Source organism: Tachyglossus aculeatus, chromosome 17, assembly GCF_015852505.1.
Source record: "Tachyglossus aculeatus isolate mTacAcu1 chromosome 17, mTacAcu1.pri, whole genome shotgun sequence".
Taxonomy (NCBI): Eukaryota; Metazoa; Chordata; class Mammalia; order Monotremata; family Tachyglossidae; genus Tachyglossus; species Tachyglossus aculeatus.
Window position 1 is genome coordinate 8,333,705 of NC_052082.1, and position 27,880 is coordinate 8,361,584.

The 27,880-nt window shown below is 47.3% G+C and overlaps 1 protein-coding gene across 1 annotated transcript in view; it reads left to right on the forward strand.

The window, feature by feature from the left end:
- The first annotated feature begins 248 nt into the window (after nucleotides 1-248).
- SLC4A4 (solute carrier family 4 member 4) overlaps nucleotides 249-27,880 on the forward strand; it is a 355,442-nt gene continuing 327,810 nt past the window's right edge. Inside the window, exon 1 of the mRNA XM_038758874.1 lies at nucleotides 249-271. The gene's annotated coding sequence lies outside the window, so the exon portion shown is untranslated. The remainder of the gene's footprint in view (nucleotides 272-27,880) is intronic.

The following is a 27,880-nucleotide window of genomic DNA, read 5'->3' on the forward strand; positions in this document are numbered from 1 at the left end:
CCTCCACCCGTTCTGGGAACAGAATTCGGGAATGGCCTCTGTGGTTCAATCTCCTCTTTTCCCTAATTAAAATTGTTGGGCTATTGGCTCCAGGAGCTGGTAAAAGTAGCATCCAAAGGCAGTTTTGAATTGTCTAACGATCTCTCTCCCGCCTCGGTCTGCGTCACAGACACTTGAAGGTCCCCAGCCTCGGGAGTTCGACGTCCCCGGTGAGCCCCTCACCCTCCCGGGGGTGACGAGAAATGCCGTCAGGCTTCTTGGCTCCATTACAGTAAGACCCAAATGGTTCTGTCTTCGATGACTCATGGGGGGAGGGAAGGAATTCAACTGAACACCAGAGCTGGGGTTTCTGAGGAGGAAGTGGGGTTGTGGTCGGAAACAGTTCCTGTGGCAGGTGGGGCTCACAGTCTAAACAGGAGGAATCCACAGTTTACAGATGAAGAACCTGAGGTACCCGGGAAGTTAAATGACCCGCCCAAGATCACATAGCAGGCAAATGGTGGAGCTGGGATAAGAACTCAAGTCCCAGACTGTCTCCCAAGCCTGTGCTCTTTCTCTGCTAAGAAGCAGTGTGGGCTAGTGGAAAGAGCAGAGGCCCGAGCTCAGGTCAGAATCAGCTGTGCTCCTTGTCTGTTGTGTGATCTTGGGCAAGTCGCAACTTCTCCATGCCTTGGTTTCCTCATCTGTAAAATGGGGATTGACTCCCTCTCCTTACTCCCCTTAAGACTGTGAGCCTCACATGAGACAGGACCATGTCCAATCTACTTACCTTGTACCTGCCCTGCATTTAATACAGTAGAGTAAGTACTTAACAAATACTACAATTATTATTATTTCCACTGGGCCACGTTGCTTCACTACGGGGGAAGCAGAGGGAAGTGCGGAGCTCTGTCTACAAGCGGCCCACTTGGTTGATGGACCTGTGAGGGGCACGCTTACAGACAGGGAGGTGGGGGAAAATGAGGGTGGTGAGCTTTTGTTGGGGGGGGCCACAAAGACGTTGCACTATTTATAGCTTCCGAATATAGCTGGGCCTTGATCTGTTCCCTTTTGGGGATAAAAATCTTTCCATAAACAAAGTATTCCACACACACACTCCATTCTTAATCACAATCCAATGGCATGAGTGTAGAGCTGTAACAACAGCTGTTACAAACAGAAGAAAACGTGACCTCACCTTCCTTCTGAGGGGAGGTAGACGTGCCCTCTGGGAGGGAGAGGCAGGAGACTCAGAGAACCAGGGGGAGTGATTGAAGGGAAGAGGGTGAGCTCTAGACCGTAAGCTTGCTGTGGGCAGAGAACGTGTCTGCCAGCGGGTCTGAGAAGCAGTGTGGCTCAGTGGAAAGAGCCCGGGATCTGGAGTCAGAGGTCATGGGTTCAAATCCCGGCTCCGCCAACTGTCAGCTGTGTGACTTTGGGCAAGTCACTTCACTTTTCTGGGCCTCGGTTACCTCATCTGTAAAATGGGGATTAAAACTGTGAGCCCCCCGTGGGACAACCTGATCACCTCGTAACCTCCCCAGTGCTTAGAACAGTGCTTTGCACATAGTAAGTGCTTAATAAATGCTATCATTATTATTAGTAGTAGTAGTAGTAGTAAGTGCTTAACAAATGCCATCATTATTATTATTATTGTTAACTCTGTTGTACTCTCCCCAGCGATAAGGGCAGTGTTCTCCATATAGCAAGCACTCAATAAATGCCTTTGATAATGATGATGATGATGACAACGGAGAGAGGGAGATAAAGAGAAGAAGCAATGGAAAGGAGGAGAGAATAACGATAATAACAGTGGTATTTGTTAAGTGCAAACCATATGCCAAGTACTATACTAAGCATTGGGGCTCACAGCCTAAGTAGGAGGGTGAACAGGTACTGAATCCCCATTTTGCATGTATTGTAATAATAATAATAATAATCTTGGTATTTGTTAAGCACTTACTATGTGCAAAGGACTGTTCTAAGTGCTGGGGGGCGATACAAGGTGATCAGGTTGTCCCACATGGGGCTCACAGTCTTCATCCCCATTTGACAGATGAGGTAACTGAGGCCCAGAGAAGTGAAGTGACTTGCCCAAAGTCACACAGCTGACAGGTGGCGGAGCCAGGACTAGAACCCATGACCTCTGACTCCCAAGCCCGGGCTCTTTTCACTGAGCCACGCTGCTTCTCTATTCTCCCAGGCGCTTAGTACAGTGCTCTGCACACAGTGAGCACTCCGGTAAATACCACTGACTGACTGATTGATTACTGATTGAACGGTTGGAGGGCGGTGTGACATTCCAAAGCCCAGTCCTGGGGCTGGTCCGGACTCGGGTCCATGGACGAATGAATGAGTGGGGTCACGGAACTGCCGACTTCACGCGTGTTATCTCTAAGGAGCGCGGAAGCCAGAGAGCAAAGTCCTGCTGAGTTGCTCTCTTGCAGGGGTCAGAGATTATCCAAACACTCTCCTGGTTGGATTCCTTCCGGGTGTCAGCAGCCACCTCCATTGTCCCGGGGTGGAAAAGGTCTCTCCACCCCTTCTCCCACCCCGCTGCTGCTAGAGGAACTGGTTTTCCATTGTCCCAGTGGGAGGAGGGATCAAAGGGGAAAGGGGCCAGGGGCAGGTGCAGGTGATGTTGGAGGATGGTGGTGAGACTTTGGAGGAAGACTGAAGACCATGAACTCCAATCTGCTGCCAACTCCGGCTGCAAAGGGCAACAGTGTAAACTACAATCCTTAGACAACAAGTCCCTTTCCCGCGGCGCGTGCGTTTGATGCTGCTCTTTCCCCCCCTCTCTACCCCTGTTCTGCAAACAGCTGGTAACCAGTCAATCAATCAGTGGTATTTATTGAGCGTTTATTGTGTGCAGAATACTGGATTGGGCGCTTGGGAGAGTACAGTGTAACAATATCGCAGACACATCCCCTCCCATCAACGAGCTTAGAAGGCTAGAGGGGGAGACAGACGTGAATGTAAATAAATACGTTACAGAGATGCTGTGGGGCTTAGAAGTCTAGAGGGGTAGACAGGCGTGAATGTAAATAAATACGTTACAGAGATGCTGTGGGGCTGCGAGGGGGGATGAATAAAGAGAGCAAGTCAGGACGACACAGAGGGGAATGGAAGAAAAGGAAAAGAGGGCATAATCAGGGAACGTCTCGATTCATTCATTCAATTGTATTTATTGAGCACTTACCGTGTGGAAAGCAGAGGAGTTGTGCCTTCAATAGGGCTTTGAAGCAGGGGAAAGTAATTGTCTGTTGGATGTGAGGAGGGAGAGAGTTCCAGGCCAGAAGCAGGAGGAAACGGGCAAGAGGTAGACAGAGGGGTAGATGAGATGGAGGTACAGTGAGGGGGTCGGCATTAGGCCTGCGCAGGCTGGGTTGAGAAGCAGCACGGCTCAGTGGAAAGAGCCCGGGCTTTGGAGTCAGAGGTCATGGGTTCAAATCCCGGCTCCACCAATTGTCAGCTGTGTGACTTTGGGCAAGTCACTTCATTTCTCTGGGCTTCAGTTACCTCATCTGTAAAATGGGGATTAAGACTGGAAGCCCCCCGTGGGACAACCTGATTCATTCATTCATTCAATCATATTTATTGAGTGCTTACTGTGTGCAGAGCACTGTACTAAGCGCTTGGGAAGTACAAGTTGGCAACATATAGAGACGGTCCCTACCCAACAACAGGCTCACAGTCTAGAAGGGGGAGACAGCCAACAAAACAAAACATGTGGACAGGTGCCAGGTCATCAGGATAAATAGAAATAGAGCTAGATGCACATCATTAACAAAATAAATAGAATAGTAAATATGTACAAGTAAAATAAATAGAGTAATCAATCTGTATAAGCATATATACAGGTGCTGTGGGGAGGGGAAGGAGGTAGGGCGGTGGGGATGGGGAGGAGGAGAGGAATAAGGGGGCTCAGTCTGGGAAGGCCTCCCGGAGGAGGTGAGCTCTCAGTAGGGCTTTGAAGGGAGGAAGAGAGCTAGCTTGGCGGATGTGTGGAGGGAGGGCATTCCAGGCCAGGGGGAGGACGTGGGCCGGGGGTCGACGGCGGGACAGGAGAGAATGAGGCCCAGCGAGGAGCTGAGCGGCAGAGGAGCGGAGGGTGCGGGCTGGGCTGTAGAAGGAGAGAAGGGAGGTGAGGTAGGAGGGGCCGAGGTGATGGACAGCCTTGAAGCCTTGTAACCTCCCCAGCGCTTAGAACAGTGCTTTGCTCATAGTAAGCACTTAATAAATGCCATCATTATTATTAGAACAGAGTTGATGCCATCATTATTATTAGAACAGAGTTGATAGACACATTCCCAGCCTATATCGAGCTTGCAGTCTAGCTGGTAATCGACCAATGGTATTTATTGAGTGCTTCCTATGTGCAGAGCACTGTACTAAAAGCTTGGGAGCATCCAATGTAACAATGTAACAGACACATTCCCTCCCCACACTGAGCTTACAGTCCAGTAGTTCCCCAAAGAGTCAGGTTTTCTCAGCAGAGGCCATTGTGTCCTTGGGTCACTGGCCAAGCCTTCTTATTGCTGGTGGCGGCCAGGCACTCATTGGACAATAATAATAGTAATCATAATGGCATTTATTAAACACTTACCATGTGCAAAGCACTGTTCTAAGCGCTGGGGAGGTTACCAGGCGATCAGGTTGTCCCACGGGGGGCTGACCCTTCCAACCCAGCGGAGCCCACCCAATCTGAGCCAGGGCTCAGTGCGGACACAAGGAGCTCAACCAATCCTAGCATTAATTCAACTTCTGTTGGGGATCCCCATACTAAGTATTTGAAAGTTCTCTTAGACTGTGAGCCCATTGCAGGCAGGCAACGTGCTACCAACTCTGTTGAATTGCACTCTCCCAAGTATTTAGTACCCAGTAAGCGCTCAATTAACCCAATTGATTGATAGACTCAATCAGCCCACTGCCCTAGGTAAAAGTCCTTCTGGCCTAAAAAGCCTAGGGATGGGAGTCAGGAGACCCAAGTTTTAATCTGGCCTTCGCCCCTTACTTGCTGTGTGACCTTGGGCAAGTTGCTTAACTTTTCTGTGCTTCAGTTTCCTCATTTGTGAAATGGAGACAAAATACTTGTTCCCCCCTCCCCCTTAGACTTGGGAGCCCCGCGAGGGAAATGGACTGTGTCAATCTGCTTAAATTGTTTTAACCCCAGAGTTTAGTACAGTGTTTGGCACACAGTAAGTGCTTAACAAATATCTCCTGAGTCCTGAGTGTGATTCATCTCCACAGCCTCTGTATCCATCTCCATCTCTGATTCTGCTCTCTGATCAGCTGGCATTTGGACAACAATGCTACTTGCCCACTTACCATCGCACTCTTGCCACCAAAGTCATTAAATGCTGGCGAGACCGGAAGCCTGTTGGCCAACCCTAATTTCTTCAAGGATTCATCCGCAGTGAGACTGGCCCTCGATTTTAAATGGACACATTCAAAGCCAGTTGGCCCCTGGGCTTAGCTTTCAATTGAGTTTTTCAGGACTTTCTTTAGGCTTTGATTCCCTTTGAAATTTGGAAAGAAAAAGACTCTTGGTTGCTACAAAAATAAAAGCTGAGCTCTGATGATTCCTGAAGCAGGTCAGCAGGGAGTTTCCTAAGCACGGAATGTTGTCTGGGACGACGGAAGGGTTTCGGGGGCGTGGAAACCGTGCTTCTGTTGGGCAGGGGACAAGAGTGGAATGTGGGTTCTGGGGAGAAGACAGGGCCCTGTGGCAGGGTTTAGATGAGAGGTGAGGTATTTGAGGTTCTGACTCCAGAGCTGTCCTTTCTGTCTGGGGACAACGCTGTCGACCGAGAAGCAGTGTGACCCAGTGGCAAGAGCACGGGCCTGGGCATCAGAGGACGTAGATTCTAATCCCCGCTCCACCACTTGTCTGCTGTGTGACCATGGGCAAGTCACTTAACTTCTCTGTTCCTCAGTTACCCCATCCATTATGGGGATTAAGACTGTGTGGGATGGGGACTGTGTCCAACTTGATTGACTTGTATCTGACCCAATGCTTAGAACAGTCTTTGGCACATAATAAGCGCTTAACAAGTACCGTGATTATTATTATTACCACGCTCTGCTCTCAGCACTCAGTAGTGAGCTGTGTGACTTTGGGCAAGTCGCTTAACTTTTCTGTGCCTCAATTACCTCATCTGTAAACTGGGGATTAAGTCTGTGAGCCCCTCGTGGGACAACCTGATTACCTTGTATCTACCCCAGTGCTTAGAACAGTGCTTGGCACATAGTAAGCGCTTAACAAATACTATCATCATTAAACCACCTCCACTATTACTACTATTGCTACCACTATTATCAATATTACTGCTACAAGAACTACAATTATATACTGCTGTTACTACTATCAATATTCCCGGTATGGCCACTTTAGTTATTACTGCTATTATCAATATTACTGCTACAACCACTGCAATTACTACTGCTACCACTGGCCCTGGAGTCAGAAGCTCATGGGTTCTAATCCCGGCCCTGCCACTTGTCTGCTGTGTGACCCTGGGCAAGTCACTTCACTTCTCTGGGTCTCAGTTACCTCTGCTGTAAAATGGGGATTGAGACTGTGAGCCCCACGTGGGACAGGGACTGTGTCCAACCTGATTTGCTTGTAACTACTCCAGCACTTAGTACAGTGCCTGGCACAAAGTAAGCACTTATATCATTATTATTATTATCACTACTTCTCTTATTATTACCGCTCCTGCTACTATTATAACTCTTCCTCCTCCTCCCCCTACTACCTCAAAAGGAAATGACTCTTATTCTGGCCACAGAAGTGTCCAATGTAACTGTAAGAGTCATGGTTCCCCAGACAGTTGGGTGAAAATGCCACCATTCGCCAAGGCCATAAAGAAATGAGAACTCAAAATAAGCTTGAAACAGCTAAGGGAAGCTGCCAAAGGCAAAGCCGCACTTATTTTACCAACGCCTTACACTGTATCACTAATTAGCCTCAGGACTGAGGCAAAACTTTCTCTTCCATTTCAAACTTTCAACAGCCAGAATTAATAGGGAGATCATTCATCGGCCAGCGGTGGGGCGGTTTAATTTTTCCCAGTAATTCGGAGTCGCGTTATTAGTTAGTCCGCTCTGAACTTTAGAATGACCCACCCTAAACAAAGTGCTACTCGCTGGAGAAAGAAATCCTTTTCAGCCCAGAGTCTGTCTAACTAGCGTAATTATGGTGGCATTACTCATGAATTGTTTAATTATTTATTCCTTAATCTGTGGCTGTAGATACACAATTGCAACGTGCAATTATGGAAAGTTTCTAAACCGGGACTATAAAGTTCAGCGGGTGTTTATGAGAATGATGCAAGCGGAGTTTGCGTCTGTGCTCAGTTGGTCTCGGGAAGGTGGGGAAAGGCTTAAAAAAATGAAATGGATCGTTCAGTACCAAGAAAAGGGTTTGTTTTCAGAGGAAACACGAGAGGACGGTGTCCTTGCATCCCTGTCACGGGCAAACTCTGGGAGCTCCGGGTTTGTCAGAACTGTTCCTTTCCCTCAGTAGGGTGAAACCAGAGGGGAGAATAACAGCAAACCTCCCTTCTTCCACCTCCTTGGCCTGCATCCCCTTGGCATGGTCACCATCTTGTCTAGGTTCCTCTGAGAGGAGAGGAAGGAGGACCAAGTTCGAAAGGCCCAGAACCACACCGGGGAAGAGCTGGGGAAGGAGAGGAGAGTCTGTGTTGGGGAAGTGAAGTGGAGATGAGCAGGGACCCTCAGAATAAAAGAAAAAGGGAAATGAAACTGTCGGAGCAGAAAGTAGAGAGAAAAGGAGGGAGGTTGAAGAGCAGGAAAGGGATCGATTCAGGGGAAAGAGGAAAGGACCAAAGAGAGGTTCATATGTAGAACCGGGTTGGATAAGGAGGCTAAAGGGAAAAGCTGAGGACCCAAAGAAGCAGACCTAAGCCAATGGAAATGGGACCCAAGGAAACAGAGAAGGGACGACAGACTGCTGAAAGAAAGAATGGAGAGGAGAGCATTCATTCATTCATTCATTCATTCATCCAATCGTATTTATTGAGCGCTTACTGTGTGCAGAACACTGTACTAAGCGCTTGCGAAGTCCAAGTTGGCAACATATAGAGACGGTCCCTACCCAACAGTGGGCTCACAGTCTAGAAGGGGGAGACAGAGAACAAAACAAACAATATTAACATAATAAAATAAATAGAATAAATATGTACAAATAAAATGAATAAATAAATCGAGTAATAAATACGTACAAATATATACACATCTATACAGGTGCTGTGGGGAGGGGAAGGAGGTAAGGCTTGGGGGGTGGGGAGGGAGGGAGAGGGGGAGAGGAAGGAGAGGGCTCAGTGTGGGAAGGTCTCCTGGAGCAGCCAGAGGAATGTGAGAAAGGAGGAAAAGTTGGGGCATTGTCTCAACTTGTACTTCCCAAGCGCTTAGTACAGTGCTCTACACACAGTAAGCACTCAATAAATATGATTGAGTGAATGAATGGTGCTGGCAAATGAAGTGATGATTATGGCAATTGTTCAGCTCCTACTATTTGCCAAGCACTGAACTAAGTGCTGGGTAGATACAAGATAATCTGGTCGGATACAGTCGCTGCCCTACATGGGGCTCGCGATCTAAGTAGGATAGAGAGCAGGCAGCCCCATTTTGCAGATGAGGACACTGAGGCCTAGGGGACTTAGGTACTTATTTCTAAACTTCAAGCTCATTGTGAGCAGGGAGCGTAACTACCAAGTCTGTTGCATTGTACTCTCCCAAGTGCTTATTACAGTGCTCTGCACACAGGAAACACTCAAAAAAACCCACTGATTGATTGTTCAAGGTGACCCAGCAGGCAAACAGCAGAGCCGGGTTTAGAACTCTGGTCCTCTGCCTCCCAGCAACATGCTCTTTCCACTCGACACAGAATGGGAGGGACTCCCAGGCTCGGAGTTGCGGGGAGATTGTCCTGGGGAGGAGGGGAAATATCTCTGGGAATCAGTCATGAATCCTATCAGTTTGGTCTATTGACACGATCCGATTGGGAATATCTCCCTCCAGAGGCCCGCACCCCGCACCCTTGGAAGCCAAGGGGATCTGGCCAAGGTCTCCTGGCCACTCCCCTCAACTCCGTACAATACTGTGCCCTTGGTACAAGGCTCACTGGTCACCCAGCAGCACCGTAACCATTCAAGGACCAAATCACTCTGTTCTGAAGAAAGCAAATTTTTGGAATCTGATTTTCCGGCTTTTCTGAGGCAACTTCCCCCACCCCCTCCGTCCTCAACCCCGATCGAACAACTTAAGCGATGTTTTATTGATCTTGTGTCCATTAAGGCAGCATATTTCTGAATCCAATCCGAAAGTACTGCTCATGCTTCTAGATATTTGTACTCCGAAACACCAGACCAGTTGGTAAGGGCACGCAGGCCGGGTAGCATTTTCAAATGTAAACATTTTCTTAACGGAGTCAGATGAGTGATTATTCAGAATTCTCCAGTGCCTTTTGATTTTGTTCCTGTTCATGAGAACTTTTACCAGAGCAGGGCCTGCTTGGAAGGAGGGAGGTGGTGAAATCAAGATCAGTTTAATTTGTTATTTGTTATCTCACCTCACTGCTTTCTTACTACCACCCAGCCCACACATTTGGCTCCTGTAATGCCAGCCTACTCAGTGTACCTCCATCTCATCTATCTCACTGCCAACCCCTCGCCCACATCCTGCCTCCGAGCCGGAACTCCATCCCCTTCTTATCTGACGGGCCATTATTCTTCCCACCTTCCAAGTGTTATTAAAATCCCATCCCCTCCAAGTGGCCCTCCCCAACTTAGCCCTCATTTCCTCTATTCCCTCTCCCTTCTGCGTCACCCTTACACTTGAATTGTTTCATCAGCCCCACAGCACTTATCTGTCCGTAATTTATTTATAGTAATCTCTGTCTCCCTCTCTAGACTGTAAGCTCGCTGTGGGCAGAGACGGCATTTAACCAACTCACGTTCTATTGTACTTTTCCAAGCGTTAGTACATTCGTTCATTCAATCGTATTTATTGAGCGCTTACTGTGTGCAAAGCACTGTACTAAGCACTTGGGAAGTACAAGTCGGCAACATATAGAGATGGTCCCTACCCAACAACGGGCTCACGGTCTAGAAGAGTGCTCTGTACACAGTAAGCACTCAATAAATGCGATTAATTGTTTTGTTGAAATCAATCAATATATCTATATGTTTATTAAGTTCCTACTGGATACAGAGCACTGTCTTAACTGCTTGGGAAATATGATATTTTAAGGGGCACAAACCCTGACCTCAGGAAGCTAACAATATAGAGAAGGAGATAGACATAAACTGATTTACAGGTAGAAGAAAAGAAAGGAAATATAGGTGTGTAGAGGAATAAGCCCTTAAATAGGAGGTTATTCAAGTCGAAATGGACAGAAGGGCCTCAGGTGAGTAAGAGTTCATAAGCATATTGCTGGTGTAGAAGTGTAAGGATGGTAGCTAGAGGGACATAATTTAATAATAACAACAACAATAATAAATAATAATAATGATGATGGCATTTGTTAAGCGCTTACTATGTGCAAAGCACTGTTCTAAGTGCTGGGGAGGTTACAAGGTGATCAGGTTGTCCCACGGGGGCCTCACAGTCTTCATCTCCATTTTACAGATGAGGGAACTGAGGCACAGAGAAATTAAGTGACTTGCCCAGGGTCGCATAGCTGACAGTTGGTGGAGCCGGGATTTGAACCCATGACCTCTGACTCCCAAACCCGTGCTCTTTCCATTGAACCACGGAAAGATTTGGTGTAGGAGGAGGTTGCCCTCTAGACTGTGAGCTCCTTATGGGCAGGAGACGTGTCTGCTAATTCTGTTGTATTGTACTCTCCCCAGAGCTTAGCCCAGTTCTCTGAGCATAGTAAGTGTTCAATAAATATCATTGATTGATTGAAGAGGTTGAAATGAATAGCTGGAATTTACCTGACGATAATTCATCCAGGTTTATCCGTCCATTGGTAAAGATATTGAGGAATGACTAAAGTACAGTGCCTGGTACATAGTAAGTGCCCAACAAATATCACAATTATTATTATTGTTATCATCATCATTATTATTAATAGGAATAATAATAATTTTGGTATTTGTTAAGTGCTTACTATGTGCCAAGCACTGTTCTAAGCAGTGGGGGAGATACAAGGTAATCAGGCTCACAGTCTTCATCCCCATTTTCCAGATGAGGTAACTGAGGCATGGAGAAATTAAATGACTTGCCGAAAGTCACACAGCGGCTAAGTGGCGGAGTCAGGATTAGAACCCATGACCTCTGACTCCCAAGCCTGCGCTTGTTCCACTGAGCCAAGCTGCTTCTCAAATGTGCTCAAAGAATTAGGGAAGGTTCTTCCCCGCAATCCTCCCATGTGCTCTGAGGTAATATGATCCCCAAGTTTAAATCCCCAACATTTAGAGGGGTGTGCTATTTATATTCAAGTCACTATGTATGTATGTTTCTGCATATTTATTACTCTATTTATTTATTTTACTTGTACATATTTACTATTCTATTTATTTTATTTTGTTACTATGTTTTGTTTTGTTGTCTGTCTCCCCCTTCTAGATTGTGAGCCCGCTGTTGGGTAGGGACCGTCTCTATATGTTGCCAACTTGGACTTCCCAAGCGCTTAGTCCAGTGCTCTGCACACAGTAAGCGCTCAATAAATGCGATTGAATGATTGAATGAAGTTAGTACAAGTGGGTTTGGTGCCCTGTGCCAAGGCTGCTACTGCCACTGAGCTTCCTTGCCCCTTGCAGCAGCCTGGCCCAATTCGAACATTTCGTATTTTAGTTTCCCTTGGACTTTTGCAAATTGACCAGATCTAACATAGTACGATGAACCATGAGTGGCAATAGTACCGTGTCTTCAGCTGGGCTGAACCTGGCTGAAATGGAGAAATTTGCAACCGAACTGTGGTATTCTGAACCATCTCCTCCCCTACCCAGTAATTCCTACTGAAACGTTGGTTACTGTCATGTGATTTTCCTGTAACACGAGACTCTTTAGGGATAAACTTCCAAGATATAGGGCAACTTCCGGTGTGGAATTTCCCAATTTGGAAGTGGGATGGGCCAGGCACACAGACTCCTCCTCAGTAAATCCAGCACCTAGAACAGTGGTTGGCACATAGTGAGCGCTTAACAAATGCCATCATTATGATTATTAATAATAAAAAATAATAATTGTGGTATTTGTTAAGCACTTACTAGGTGCCAGGCACTGTACTAAGCGTCGGGGTAGATACAGTCAAAGCAGGCTGGACATAGTCCCTGTCCCACATGGGCTCACAGCCTTAATCCCCATTTTACAGCTGAGGTGACTGAGGTGCAGAGAAGTGAAGTGACTTGCCCAGTGTCACTCAGCAGTTCCCTCATCTGTAAAATGGGGATTAAGACTGTGAGCCCCCCCATGGGACAACCTGATCACCCTGTATCTCCCCCAGTGCTTAGAACAGTGCTTTGCACATAATAAGCACTTAATAAATGCCATTATTATTATTATTATTATTATTATTATTGTTAAGTGGTAGAGCCCGGATTAGAATCCAGGTCCTCTGACTCCTGGGCCTGTGCTCTGTCCACTGGGCAACACTGTTTCTCATCATGCCCCTCCTCTGGTTGCCCAGAGGGACCGGTCCTTGGCTAAAGGGAGGAGAATGACAGCTCTATAAATATCAGTTCTTACTCGAGGATCCATATCTTGAAATTGCAGTTTGAAAGTCAATATCCCAAACTGGTTGCCAACCTAGCCCAATCCCTGCTCCTAGGGAGAGTCTGTCCTTCTCCTGCAAAGTTCTCACTCTTCCGCATGGAGGAGGTTGGGGTGGGGGTGGGGAGGAGGGGAGAAGAGGAGAGGAAGGTTGGCAACCGAAAAGTGAATTGTGTAATCTGGGTTGTAGTTGGGGATTGGTAAAAGGGGGAGATCTGGTTGAGTATCCTAAGGTCGATGGTGAGGAGTGTTTGCTTGATACAGAAAAGGATGGAAAGTTGGAGGAGGTTATTGAGGAGTAGTCAATTGTATTTAATGAGCGCTTACAGTGTGCAGAGCACTGCACTGAGTGCGTGGGAGAGTACAATGCAACAATATATCAGATATTTTCCTGCCCCACAGTGAGTTTGCAGTCTAGAGGAGTGGGAAGATGACTGAAGTTTAAAAAACCCACAGAACCAAAGTAGCATGGGTACTAATTAGACTTGTGTGTTCTGAGTCACTCTAGCTTGGGAGCTGCTCTAATTTCAATCCTCAGGATGGTTCATTCATTCAATCATATTTATTGAGCGCTTACTGTGTGCAGAGCACTGTACTAAGCGCGGTTAAGCCACACCACTGGAGAATGGCTCCGTGGGAAGGGTCTGACTTCTTTAATCGGGAAGAAAGGTCAGGATATGGCCCCAACCTAGGGTCGGAAAGGGTCCCCAGGCCCTCCGGCAGCTGTAGAGATGGACTCGAGTTTCTGGACTTGCCATTTGGAGAAATGCAAGCTTGCTGAAAAGTTTTTTTTTTTTTGGTATGGTACTTGTTAAGCGCTTACAGCCAACCACTGTTCTAAGCACGAGGGTAGATCCAAGTTAACTAGGACAGATACAGTCCCTGTCCCACGTGAAGCCTCTCAGTATAAGTAGGAGGGAGAACAGGTATTGAATCTCCATTTTGCATTCGAGGAAACCGAGGCCCAGAGAAGTGAAATGACTTACCCAAGGTCATACACGGCAAGTGGCGGAGTCGAGATTAGAACCTAAGTCCTCTGGTTCCCAAGGCCATTCTTTATCCACTAGGCCATGCTGCTTCTGGTCTTGGTTTGAATTGAGTCAGATGGTTCTGCAGCAGAGAGAAAGGGAAAAGACAGGAGACCTTTGCTTTTCTCCCCAAGCCTTCCAGGAGAAGCTGGAGTGAGCTATAGGGTTCTGGTAAAGACATCATCCTCTTCCTCCTCCACTGAGCAAATAATAGAGCCTCTCAGTGTGCTACATTAAATAAACAGTGCGTGAGATTTGCCCAAAGGCGAGAACCGCGGTAGAAAATGAGAGAATGTGTCATTTGGCAACACGATTGTTTCCTTAATTTACTCTACGAGAACTTTTCTCTTTCCACCTACGTCGTCATCATCATCATCATCATCATCATGGCCATCCGCGTCCATGTGCTCTTAGGTGTTTTTCCACAGCGAGGATGTCAGTGGCAGAGAATGCTGAGAGAGAGAGAGTCCTTTGAGGCCTATCTGCCTTGGGGTCTACCCGGTGAGGGGACAACATTGTAATTCTGCTAGTTTCCAACCTCCCCGCACCCCGAGCTCCCCAGCCCCACAGAGGATTCGGGTTTTGTTGGGACAAAACCAGGGCAATGGAGGGGTGGCTTCCAGCTGCTGCTTCCAGATAGACACCTAGCCCCGTGAGTCATCCCTTCCCGGTAGGGCAGTTTATCTGAGAGAGCCCCTCGGAAGCACTGAGGAGGGAAAAAGGAAGATGCTCAATGGGAGAGAGTCGAACTGTTACGCAGTTTAAGAGCAGTCCGTCTGATGGCCTGGATGGTCATTTCGCTCACCACTGCAGGTAGACTGATGGAGCATTCGGCCCCAGATTCAGACTCTAAAAGGCATGTGTTTTCCATGTGTTCCTGGAACTGCACCAAGAGAGCTGCATTCACCTCCTTGCAAGGTTCCTTATTGTCCAGCAATGGGAGAGTGCAGATTTATGGCCAAAGGTGCCCTTGTTTGGAGAGACTCCTGCTCCCCCTAGCATTGTAACTCCCTCCCCTTCCATATAATAGTAACAATAATAACTGTGGTATTTGTTATGTGCTTACTCTGTGCCAAGCACTGTTGTAAGCACTGGGATAGATACAATATAATCTCCAAACACACTCCCTGGGGCTGGGAGAAACCCCAGAATTAGGGACACTCGATATTCACCCCCACCTCAGCCCCACAACACATAAGTCCATATCCACAATTTATTTTAATGTCTGTCTCCCCCTCTAGACTGTAAGGTCCCAGTGGACAGGGAGCGTGTCCACCAATTCTTTTATATCACACTCTCCCGCGCGTGCAGTACAGTGTGCTGCACCCGGCATGCACTCAATAAATACCATTGATTGGTAGTCTGCCTGGCTGTGAGCCCCATGTGGGACAGGGACTGGGATTTGCTTGTGTCCACCCCAGTGCGGAGTACAGTGTCTGGCACATAGTAAGCGCTTAACAAATATCACAATTATTAAAGGAGAGAGAGACATTCACTGGAACAAAATGGTCTGAGTTTGCGCCCAGCCCTGCCAGCCCATGCCAGCTAGAATAAGGCCCTCCCTCCCCACTGACCTGAGCCAAACTACTAGAAACCCACTCCCTGTTGTTAACTCAAGAGCAGCCCAGTCAGGTGCCAGCCCGCAGAGCCAGGGGCCTACGCTCCCCATTTCTTTCTCTACACTGTGTCCACGCTACAGCAGGGGATCAATAGGCCAATGGTATGTTTTGAGCACCTACTGTGTGAGGAGCACTGTGTTAAACCCGTGTGGGGTAGAATAGATTGAGTAGATGTGATCCCTGTTCTCCAGGAATTCACAGCGTAGAGGAGGCTTCCAATGATTTCCAAATAAGAGCAAAAAACAGACGAGTCGCTCCTGAATCATCAATCATCATCAATCGTATTTATTGAGTGCTTACTATATGCAGAGCACTGTACTAAGCGCTTGAGTCTGATAGGGCCGGGAGACCCAGAGTCCAGGAAGACCCAGTGACCCCTTTGAGGTAACCCCCGTTCCCTCAACTTGGAGTTGTTACAAGGGGAAGGGAGGTGGGCAATGGAGGGATAGAAGGACTGAGTCTCTCTCTCATTCATCATTTCTCCCCCATTTAGTTACATTTCCGGGAGTCTGTTGAACAATGCCATTACCTCTCTTAGAGGAGCAGCGTGGCCTAGTGACAAGAACACAGGCTTGGGAGTCAGAGGACATGAGTTCTAATCCCGACTCCGCCACTTGTCTGCTGTGTGACCTTGGCAAGTCACTTCACTTCTCTGTGCCTCGGTTTCCTCATCTGTAAAGTGGGGATTAAAAAGCGTGAGTCCCACGTGGGACAACCTGATTACCCTGTATCTACCCCAGCGCTTAGAACAGTTCTTGACACATAGTAAGCGCTTAACAAATACCATGATCATTATTATTATTATTATTACTACTGAAAAGCACAGGGCTTTCAAGGCATCTGACCTGAAAATCATGTTCCTAAAGAAACTCGATCCGCTTCCTCTCTCATGTTCCCAGGCCTCACCTCACTAGTTTCCACCCCCATCCCAAAACCCAACTCTGTGTGGTCCTCCTCCTCCTCCTCTCCTCTTCTCCCCCAGCCGGAGGCGAAATGCTTGCTGTGTGACCTTGAGCAAGTCACTTCACTTCTCTGAGCCTCAGTTTTCTAAGTTGCAAAACGGGGATTCAATACCTATTCTCCCTTCTTAGGCTGGGAGCCCAATGTGGGAACAGAAACTGAGACCAACCTGATTAAGTTGATTCTACCCCGGTGCTTAGAACACAGCTTGACACATAGTAAGTACTTAAGAAATGCCACTATTATTATTATTACTAATAATAAGTCGAGGGGGAGGGAGTACCAGGCCAGAGGCAGGACATTGGCGAGAGGTTGGTGGTGAGGTAGATGAGAAAGAAAGGTCTGTAATTGGAAGCGTATATCTGGTTTCCAGGTTCATTTACAATACCATTTTAGCCAAAGCATTGTGGCTCAGTGGTGCGGGGTAGGGAGCACATGCCTGAATATGTGAGGATCAACATATCCACTTTCACAGCTAGGCCAGAGAAGCATGAATCGTCTTTCATTAAGAAGGTGCTTGCTCTGCTGGTCTGTTTGATTTAACTTGCAGCCATCCAGATGTGGGATAAAGAAGAAATGGAAAGGTCCTGGTTCTTGTAGAGAAAGAAACGAGTCAGTTCCACCCACTCCTTAGGCAGGAAAGCCCTGGTTGGGCAGAGTGCTAGCGTAAAAGAAAAAGTCTCAATGTACTAAGTCCTATTTTCTGTCTCATTTTCTTTAAGGAAAAGGAAGGTGTTCTCTGAGAGCATCAGGACCTGAGAAAATGAGAGGAAGATTTCTTCTAGGGACCAAAACCCTCATTTAGCTGCCATTTCAATCTATCAGTGGTACTTGATTGACTGTTGGTAATTGAGATGCAGTGTGGCCCAGTGAACAGAGCACTTGCCCGGGAGTCAGAAGGACCTGAGTTCTAATCCTGCCTGCACCACTTGTCCACTGTGTGACCTTGGAAAAGTCACTTCACTTCTCTGTGCCTCAGTTCCCTCATCTGTAAAGTGTGGATTAAGACTGTAAGCCTCACGTGGGACATGGATGGGTCCAACCTGATTGCTTTGTATCTACCTCAGCACTTAGTCAAGTGCCTGGCACGTGGTAGGCGTTTAACAAATACCATAAAAAAATTTACTGGATTAAATGCTTGGAAATCTATCAGTTAATCATATTTATTGAGCTCTTACTGTGTGCAGAGCACTCAGGAGACTGGGAGACTTGTACCTGGAAGAGTACAATACAGTTGGTAGACGCCATACATGCCCAGAAGGTCCGAAAGATTTACCGATCTAGAGGAGAAGCTGAAAGTCTAAAGAGTATTTGCCCATTTGGGGCATTTAGAGGTGTCAACCTTTTGAAGATTATGGGGCTGGCAGCGAGATTGCATCCATGAGGGTTCTTGGAGAATGGTTTACGCAGTGCTCTGGGCCTCTAAAGTACTGAGTAGACTGTAAGCTCACCCCTCTAGACTGTAAGCTTATTGTGGGCAGGGAGTGTGTCTGTTTATCGTTGTACTGTGTTGTATTGTACTCTCCCAATGGCGTCCTCACTGGCATGAAGCAGATAACTTGGCAAAGGTCATCAGCGAGACAGCGTGAATTTACAGGAAAGCATTGTCAGTGCTCAATACTGCGCAACACAGTGCTCTGCATGCAGTAAGTGCTCAATATGTACCAGCGATGGATTGACCAACCGATAGATTGACTCTGCCCAGGGGAGGAGGGCTGTCCTTCTTAGAAGACCATCCTATTGTCCGGGAGGTCCCGTAGCCGAGAACTAGAATTCAGTCAACGCTCTGCTTCTCATCTTGTGCTCTTCAAGGTTGTCCTCTGCTTTTCACAGGGCCTGAACCCAAAACCTTCTTTCACTTTTCCAAAGTGTTTGCCCAGTGACAACAACCTCTCTTGTAGTGCTGCAGCTCTGGCTACTTTGTTGCACTGTTGGAAACTAAGTTCCCTAGTCCCCTTCGTCCGCTCCCCGCATCAACTTGCATGGAGCCCAAGACGGGTCACCATACTAAAGCTCCTCGGATATCCTGCAATGAACCATTCTTTTCACAAGTCCCCCTCATTAGAGTAGCAGTGGAGTGGTATTTATTGAGCACCCACTGAATGCAGTGCAATGCACTAAGCATTTGGGAGATGCAACGGAAGCACAAGAGCCATTCCCTGCCTATGAGGAGCGGACACTGCTGAGGTGCTGGAATCTCTGCCTCAGTGTTGGTGAGCTAAGCTGACTGTGTTCTAGGACGTTTGGTTTAGTTTTATTATTTCATATTGAGGGTGGATCATGAGTGACATTGGCAAATAATAATAATGGCATTTATTAAGCCTTTACTATGTGCCAAGCACCGTTCTAAGCTCTGGGGAGGTTACAGGGTGATCAGGTTGTCCCACGTGGGGCTCACAGTCTTCATCCCCATTTGACCGATGAGGTCACTGAGGCACAGAGAAGTTAAGTCACTTGCCCAAAGTCACACAACTGACAAGCGGCGGAGCCGGGATTTGAACCCATTACCTCTGACTCCAAAGCCCGGGCTCTTTCCACTGAGCCACGCTGCCAATGACTAGAAACTGTTCCTTTTCCCTTTCTCAAACTAGAAGCCGTCTCGAAAAAAAAGTGGCTTAAGTGGCTGACAATTTTCCTGTCTCAAAATTGGTGGTGAAAATGAGGGAATCAATCAGCGATTCAATGAATGGTATGCAATGAGTGTCTATTCTGTGCAGAGCGCTGTACTAAGCATTTGGGAGAGTGCACTACAATAGAATTGGTAGACAAATAAATCAATCACTGGCATGCATTGAGCCTCTATTCTGTTCAGAGAACTTTACAGTCAGGGAAGTGGTTGATTTCCGTGGGGGTCTCCCTCGTTCTTGGCACGGCAACTCACAAGGGAAGATTGCCTGCGTGAGTGTGTGTATGTGTGTGTTTGTGTGTGAAACATAAAGTGTGAGAGAGAATGCGGATATGTGAGCAAGCGGTGTGTCAGCGTGTGAGTGTATGGAGCAGGAGTGTGCGAAGGTGTGCGTGTGTGTTAGTGTGAGAAAGAGAGGGTGAGATTTTGTGAATGCGACAGTGAGTGTGTGATTGTGCATGAGGAAGAGAGGATGAGATTGTGCGAATGTGATAGTGACTGTGTGATTGTGTAAGAAAGAGAGGGTGAGATTGTGTGGATGTGATAGTGAGTGTGTGATCCTGTATGAGAGAGGGAGAGATTATGTGAATGAAACAGTGAGTGCGTGATTGTGTTTAAAAAGAGAGGGTGAGATTGTGTGAATGAGACAGTGAGTGTGATTGTGTATGAGAGAGGGCAGGGAACATGTTTACCACCTCTATTATATCGTACTCTCCCAAGTGCTTGGAACAGTGTTCTGTATATATATAGTAAGCGCTCAATCAATACCAGTGATTGACTGGGCCTGGGCCTGGGCCTATTGCAGTGCCCTGGGGCAGAAGGAGGGAAGCAAGAGAGGGAAGCTTCCCCTTGCTGCCAGTAGCCTGAACTCTGCTCTTCCCTTCCCCTTCCTAGTGCTCAGCTGCTCACTTTTTTGCCATTCCATAATGTCTAGCCCCCAGGCAAGCACTTTTTAAAATAGCTTTTGTTGAGAACTTACTATGAGGCAGGCACTGTACTACTGCTACTACTAATAATGATAGCATTTATTAAGCGCTTACTATGTGCAAACCACTGTTCTAAGCGCTGGGGAGATTACAAGGTGATCAGGTTGTCCCACGGGGGGCTCACAGTCTTAATCCCCATTTTACTGAGGCGCAGAGAAGTGACTTGCCCAAAGTCACACAGCTGACAAGTGGTGGAGCCGGGATTTGAACCCATGACCTCTGACTCCAAAGCCCGGGCTCTTTCCGCTGAGCCACGCTGCTTCTCTACAAGGTCATCGGGTTGGACGCAGTCCCTGCCCCATATGGGGCTCAGTCTAAATCCCTGTTTCACAGGTGAGGGAACTGAGGGCCTGAAAAGTGAGGTGACTTCCCCAAGGTCACCCAGCAGGCAAGTGGCAGAGCCAGAATTAGAACCCAGGGTCCCAGGCCCGGGCTCTTTTCACAAGGCACACTGCTTCCTGCCTCAATTTTTTTCCAAGTTTCGTGCTTCCCTGTAAACAGAGGTGCCGGTTTGTCCACTCGGAGGGCTCCCCGAGACTGTTTCCAGAGGAGTGAGGGCTGATTGGGTAGGAATGCATCTGTTTATTGTTGTATTGTACTCTCCCAATCGCTTAGGACAGTGCTCTGCACACAGTAAGTTGTCAATAAATACCACCGAATGAACTCAACCTGACATGGCAGCTCACCCTTGGCCACACCTTATCCGACAGATTCAGCTGGCTGGTGACCAGAGACATCTTGTCCCAACTCCCGCAGGAGGGAGGCACCGTGTTCCCGGGCAGGCAGAGACCCCAGAACAGGACAGACAGGCCGCGCCTCTTCTCCCCGGGTCACTTGGTCCAGCTGTGCGATCGGGACGTGTCGACCCCAGTCGGGTCTCGGGAACGCCAGCCTGGACGCGGAACTCGTGACCAGAGGTTTGAAGGAAATATCTAGCGTTTGTTCAATCAGCTCAATCGTATTTCTGGAGCGCTTACTGGGTGCAGGGCACTGTGCTGAGCGCTTGGGAGAGTACAGTGAAACAAAAGCAGACACGTTCCCTGTCCACTATCTAGAGGGGGAGACAGACGTGAATAGGAATAAAATAAAATTGAAGATCTGGACATAAATGTTGTAGGGCTGGGAGGCAGAGATGAATAAAGGGAGCGAGTCAGGGCGACGAAGAAAGGAATGGGAACATGTCCTTCTTACATGTCAATTTTGCACCGAGGGAGCCCATCTTTCTTCCAGCGTAGTCTGGAATTATGAAACGGGGTTATGGACTTTGTCGGAGGGATGCGGGGAATGTGGATTGAAAGCCACTCCTTTCGGGCTTTTGGGGGTCTTGCCTGCCTTGTAGAGGGCAAGCCCTGGAGCTCCTGAGCCCCGGTTCTAACCAGTGCTTAAAACAGTGCTTGACATATAGTTAGCGCTTAACAAATAACAGTAAAAATAATAAATACTCCAGGTTTAAAGAAATCTTTTATCTTTTCATTGGAATAAATCAGCAGCTGTGCACACACGGACTGCAGAAGGTATATTGTTGTACATGACATATGCGAGACACACAGAGTGCTTTACTGACCATGTCATCTTGCTCACTCCGCAAGATACCAGTCCCTCAATCAAGGGTATTTATTGAGCGCTTACTGTGTGCAGAGCACTCTGCTCAGCATTTGAGTAGAACTTCTAACTTTTGAGTCCTAGTTCAGAATCGTCTCCTCTAGGCCAGTGGTGCCTATCAGGTGTGTTGTGCAGGACTGATGTGGCGAGGGGGAAGAAAGGGAGAAGGTGCCATATTCCAAGTTTCAAGATGCCATTAAGGAAGCAGCGTGGCTCAGTGGAAAGAGCATGGGCGTGGGAGTCGGAGGTCACGGGTTCAAATCCCGGCCCCGCTGCTTGTCAGCTGTGTGACTTTGGGCAAGTCGCTTCACTTCTCCGTGCCTCAGTTACCTCATCTGTAAAATGGGGATTAGGATTGTGAGCCCCGCAGGGGACAACCTGATCACCTGGTATCCTCCCCAACGCTTCTAGAACAGTGCTTTGCACATAGTAAGCGCTTAACAAATACCAAAATTATTATTATTATTATATTCAGTTTACTATCCACGTGCAAGTCTTCTTTCTACTGGGCTGGAGCGCACACAAACTCACATGCATACACACACACACACACACAGAGTACAAGCCCTGGATCTTCTCATTCCGAAGCCCCTGGAGATATGAGAGGTGGTTGCGCCCCTCTCCCCCCCCCCACCATTCCCCCCACCCAGATTTTCAAGCCCACCGGACTTCGAGTCCCTTCGACTGGACTTTTCGAGTCTTCCCCCGTCCCCAAACAGCTCTCCGGCAGGCCTCCGTGAGCCCTCTCGACTGTAAGCTTGTTGTGGCTGGGGACCACATCTTACAACTCTGTTGAGCCGTACTTTCCCAAGCGCTTAGTACAGGGCTCTGCACACAGTGAGGGCTCAAAAAAGACCATCGGATCGATGGATTGACCCAGAACAAAATAAGGTTGGGCAGTCGACCTGGGTGGGGCCTCATTTTATTGTCATCACGAGCGGTCAGGGTCATGTCCGACCCTCTTCCTGGGACATCGAGGTCCAAAGGCACGTGGGCCCTGGATTCCCTCTTCCCAGCCGGCTTGTGGCCCAGGTCACCTGGGAGCGCAGGGGTGTCGCAGCAGATTATAATAATAATAATAATGGTATTTGTTAAGTACTTACTATGTGCGAAGCCCTGTTCTAAGCGCTGGGGGGATACAAGGTGATCAGGTTGTCCAATGTGGGGCTCACAGTCTTAATCCCCATTTTACAGATGAGGTAACTGAAGCACAGAGAATAATAATAATAATAATAATAATAATGGCATTTGCTAAGCGCTTACTACGTGCAAAGCACTGTTCTAAGTGCTGGGAAGGATACAAGGTGATCAGGTTGTCCCACGTGGGGCTCCCAGTCTTCATCCCCATTTTCCAGATGAGGGAACTGAGGCCCAGAAAAGTGAAGTACAGTGCTCTGCACACAGTAAGCGCTCAATAAATATGATTGATGATGATGATGAAGTGACTTGCCCAAAGTCACACAGCTGACAAGCAGCGGAGTGGGTATTTGAACCCATGACCTCTGACTCCCAAGCCCATGCTCTTTCCACCGAGCCACGCTGCTTGTTTAATGGCATCTTGAACTGTGGGGCTCTCAGTCTTCATCCCCATTTTCCAGATGAGGGAACTGAGGCCCAGAGAATAATAATAATAATAATGGCATTTATTAAGTGCTTACTATGTGCAAAGCACTGTTCTAAGCACTGGGGAGGTTACAAGGCGACCAGGTTGTCCCACGGGGGGCTCACAGTTTTCATCCCCATTTTGTATATGAGATAGCTGAGGCCCAGAGAAGTGAAGTGACTTGGCCAAAGTCACCCAGCTGACAAGTGGGGGAGGCGGGATTAGAACCCACGACCTCTGACTCCCAAAGCCGGGCTCTTGCCACTGAGCCACGCCGCTTAATAATAATGGCATTTATTAAGCACTTACTATGTGCCAAGCACTGTTCTAAGCGCTGGGGAGGTTACAAGGTGATCAGGTTGTCCCACGGGGGGCTCACAGTCTTCATCCCCATTTTCCAGAGGCGGGAACTGAGGCCCAGAGAAGTGAAGTGACTGGGCCAAAGTCACATAGCTGACAATTGGCAGAGCTGGGACTTGAACCCATGACCTCTGACTCCCAAGGCCGGGCTCTTTCTACTGAGCCCCGCTGCTTCTCTAAGATGTGGAGAAGTAAAGCATACAATTTGTTCATAAAATGAAGAAACTGAAGCGATTACAGTATCTTGAAAAGCAGTGAAGATTTATTGTGCCGGGGGTCATTTTAAATAACTGACCGCAGTCAGCCGTCTTGTGTGCCAGGACTGCGGACCTGTATTAATAATAATAATGATGGCATTTATTAAGCGCTTACTACATGCAAAGCACTGTTCTAAGCGCTGGGGAGGTTACAAGGTGATCAGGTTGTCCCACAGGGGGCTCACAGTATTAATCCCCATTTTACAGTTGAGGGAACTGAGGCCCAGAGATGTTAAGTGACTTGCCCAAGGTCACACAGCTGACAATTGGAGGAGTCGGAATTTGAACCCATGGCTTCTGACTCCAAAGTCCGGGCTCTTTCCACTGAGCCACGCTGCTTCTCATGAATCTTCAAGAAGTGAGAAGTTCTAGACTGTGAACCCGCTGTTGGGTAGGGGCCGTCTCTATATGTTGCCAACTTGTACTTCCCAAGCGCTTAGTACAGTGCTCTGCACACAGTAAGCGCTCAATAAATACGACTGAATGAATGAATGAAAGAAGATCTGGTGTGGCAGATGTGGCCGCTAGGTGGCAGTGTCGGCGCGGGCCCGGGCTGCGGTGGCCCGCTCCTTTCCCCGGCTTAATAATAATAATAATAATAATAATAATAGTAATAATAATAATGGCATTTATTAAGCGCTTACTATGTGTAAAGCTCTGTTCTAAGCGCTGGGGAGGTTACAAGGTGATCAGGTTGTCCCACAGGGGCGCTCACAGTCTTAATCCCCCTTTTACAGATGAGGGAACTGAGGCACAGAGAAGTTAAGTGACTTGCCCAAAGTCACACAGCTGACAGTTGGCGGAGCCGGGATTTGAACCCATGACCTCTGCCTCCAAAGCCCGGGCTCTTTCCACTGAGCCACACTGGCTTAGCTTGGCATCCCCCGGCCCATCAGCCTGGTCCAGGCCACAGAAATTGTCATTCATTCCATCGCACTGATTGAGCGCTTAATTGTGTGCAGAGCACTGAACTAATAACAATAATAATAATGGCATTTATTAAGTGCTTACTATGTGCAAAGCACTGTTCTAAGCGCTGGGGAGGTTACAAGGAGATCAGGTTGTCCCATGGGGGGCTCACAGTTTTAATCCCCATTTGACAGATGAGGTCACTGAGGCACAGAGAAGTGAAGTGACTTGCCCAAAGTCACATAACTGACAACTGGGGAGTCCCAGTCGGCAACAGATAGAGACAGTCCCTAATTCATTCATTCATTCATTCATTCAATCAACCGTATTTATTGAGCGCTTACTGTGTGCAGAGCACTGTACTAAGCGCTTGGGAAGTACAAGTTGGTAACCTATAGAGACGGTCCCTCCCCACCAATGGGCTCACAGTCTAGAAGACTCATGCAATCATTCATTCATTCATTCATTCATTCATTCAATCCTATTTATTGAGTGCTTACTGTGTGCAGAGCACTGGGCTAAGCGCTTGGGAACTACAAGTTGGCAACATATAGAGACGGTCCCTACCCAACAGCGGGCTCACAGTCTAGAAGGGGGAGACAGACAACAAAACAACACATATTAACAAAATAAAATAAATAGAATAATAAATATGTACAAGTAAAATAGAGTAATAAATCTGTGCAAACATATATACAGGTGGTGTGGGGAGGAGAAGGAGGTAGGGTTGGGGGGAGGGGGAGAGGAAGGAGGGGCCCTAATAATAATGCCCGGTGGAAAGAGCACAGGCTTGGGAGTCAGAGATCATGTGTTCAAATCCCCACTCTGCCACTTGTCAGCTGTGTGACTTTGGGCAAGTCATTTCACTTCTCTGCACCTCAGTTCCCTCATCTGTAAAATGGGGTTTAAGACTGTGAGTACATCAGCGCTTAGAACAGTACTTTGCACATAGTAAGCACTTAACAAATACCATCATTATTATTATTATTATTATCACATGGGACGTGAACACCTTGTATCCTCTACAGCACTTAGAACAGTGCTTGACACATAGTAAGTGCTTAACAAATACCAAAATTATTATTCTTCTAGACTGTGAGCCCGTTGCTGGGTAGGAACCGTCTCTCTGTGTTGCCAACCTGTGCTCTGCACACAGTAAGTGCTCAATAAATACGATTAACTGAATGAATAATAATAATGGCATTTGTTAAGCGCTTAATATGTGCAAAGCACTGTTCTAAGCTCCTTACCCAACAATGGGGTCACAGTCTAGAAGGGGGAGACGGGGCAACAAAACAAAACATGTAGACAGGTGTCAAAATCCTCAGAGCAAATAGAATTAAAGCTATATGCACATCATTAACAAAATAAATAGAATAATAGATCTGTACAAGTAAAATAGAGTAATACATCTGAATAAATATTTCAATAAATAATGAATAAATAAATATTCATTCAGGACCCCCCCTCTCCCCAACTCCTCGTGCACCCCAGCCTGGGATTTCACAAAAAGCAAAGCGTTCTGCATCTCCACGTCATCAGAGCCTCCTCTTCCCCTCCCCCCCACCCACAACAAATTTTATATATTTGTACATATTTATTACTTTATTTTCTTTATTACTTATATTTATTTTACTTGTACATATTTACTATATTTATTTTGCTAATGATGCGCCTATAGCTTTAATTTTATTTGTTCTGGCGACTTTGACACCTGTCTACATGTTTTGTTTTGTTGTCCGTCTCCCCCTTCTAGACTGTGAGCCCGTTGTGGGGTAAGGACCGTCTCTATAGCTTGCCAACTCTAACTTCCCAAGCGCTTAGTACAGTGCTCTGCACACAGTGAGCACTCAATAAATACGATTGAATGAATGAATGAATATATTTGTACATATTTATTACTTTATTTCATTTATTTATTACTTTATTATTGCATTTATTTTACTTGTACATATTTACTACTCTATTTTATTAATGATGTGCATATAGCTATAATTCTATTTATTCTGACGGTCTTGACACCTGTCTACTTGTTTTGTTGTCCGTCTCCCCCTTCTAGTCTGTGAGCCCGTTGTTGGGTAGGGACCGTCTCTACAGGTTGGCGACTTGTACTTTCCAAGCGCTTAGTCCAGTGCTCTGCACACAGTAAGCGCTCAATAAATACGATTGAATGTATGAACGAATGAATGAAAGCACTCGATCAGCTCACCCCCTCCTTCCTTAACTCCCTGATTTTCTACTGCAACCCAGGCTGCACACTTTGCTCCAACCTATTCAGGGTCCCTAGATGTCGTCTATCTCACCGCCGACCCCCTCGCCCACGTCCTGCCTCTGGCCTGGCACTCCCTACCAGTTCATAGCTGACAGACCACCACTCTCTCCATCCTCAAAGATTTATTACAATCACATCCGCTCCGAGAGGCCTTTCCCGTCAAAGTCCTCACTTCCCCGTTGAAGCCCTCGCTTCATTCATTCAATGGTATTTATTGAGCGCTTACTGCGTGCAGAACACTGCACTGAGCGCTTGGGAGAGTACAATGCAACTATAAACAGATACATTCCCTACCCACAGTGAGCCTTCTCTACTGCATTGCCTATTTAAGTCCTCCTTCCTCCACCCACCCAGGGCATATGGTTATATCCATACCATTCCTGTTCCATAATTCCCTCTTGACTGTAAGCTCATCTTCTAGACTGTAAATTGACTGTGAGCAGGGAACACATCTACCAACTCTGTTGTGCTCTTCCAAGTGCTTATTAATCCAGTGCTCTGCACGTGGTAAGTGCTCAGTAAATACCTCTGTTGATGATGATGATCTGTAATATCTGTCTCCTTCTAGTCTGTCAGCTTCTCATGGGCAAGAATCATCTATTCCTACTCTGGTATATTGTAGTGTCCCGAGAGTTTAATTCAGTGCTCGGCACATAGTAAGTGCTCAATAAATACCATTGTTTGAATGGCAAACTAAAATGGGTAGGGTAGCACTGCCCAATTACACAAACCTTTCCAGTTGGGCCTGATCTTGGTCCCCAACTTCATTTCCACCTATTTGATGTTGCCCCTCAAGATCTGGGGTTCTGGAGCTTGCCGCTTCTTGAGAAGCCCAGTCTGGAGGTGGATTTCTTGTCTTTCTGGAAGACCCCCCCCCCCACCAAAAGAAAAGGCAGCAAGCATACACTTAGTACAGTGCAATGGGCGCTGCG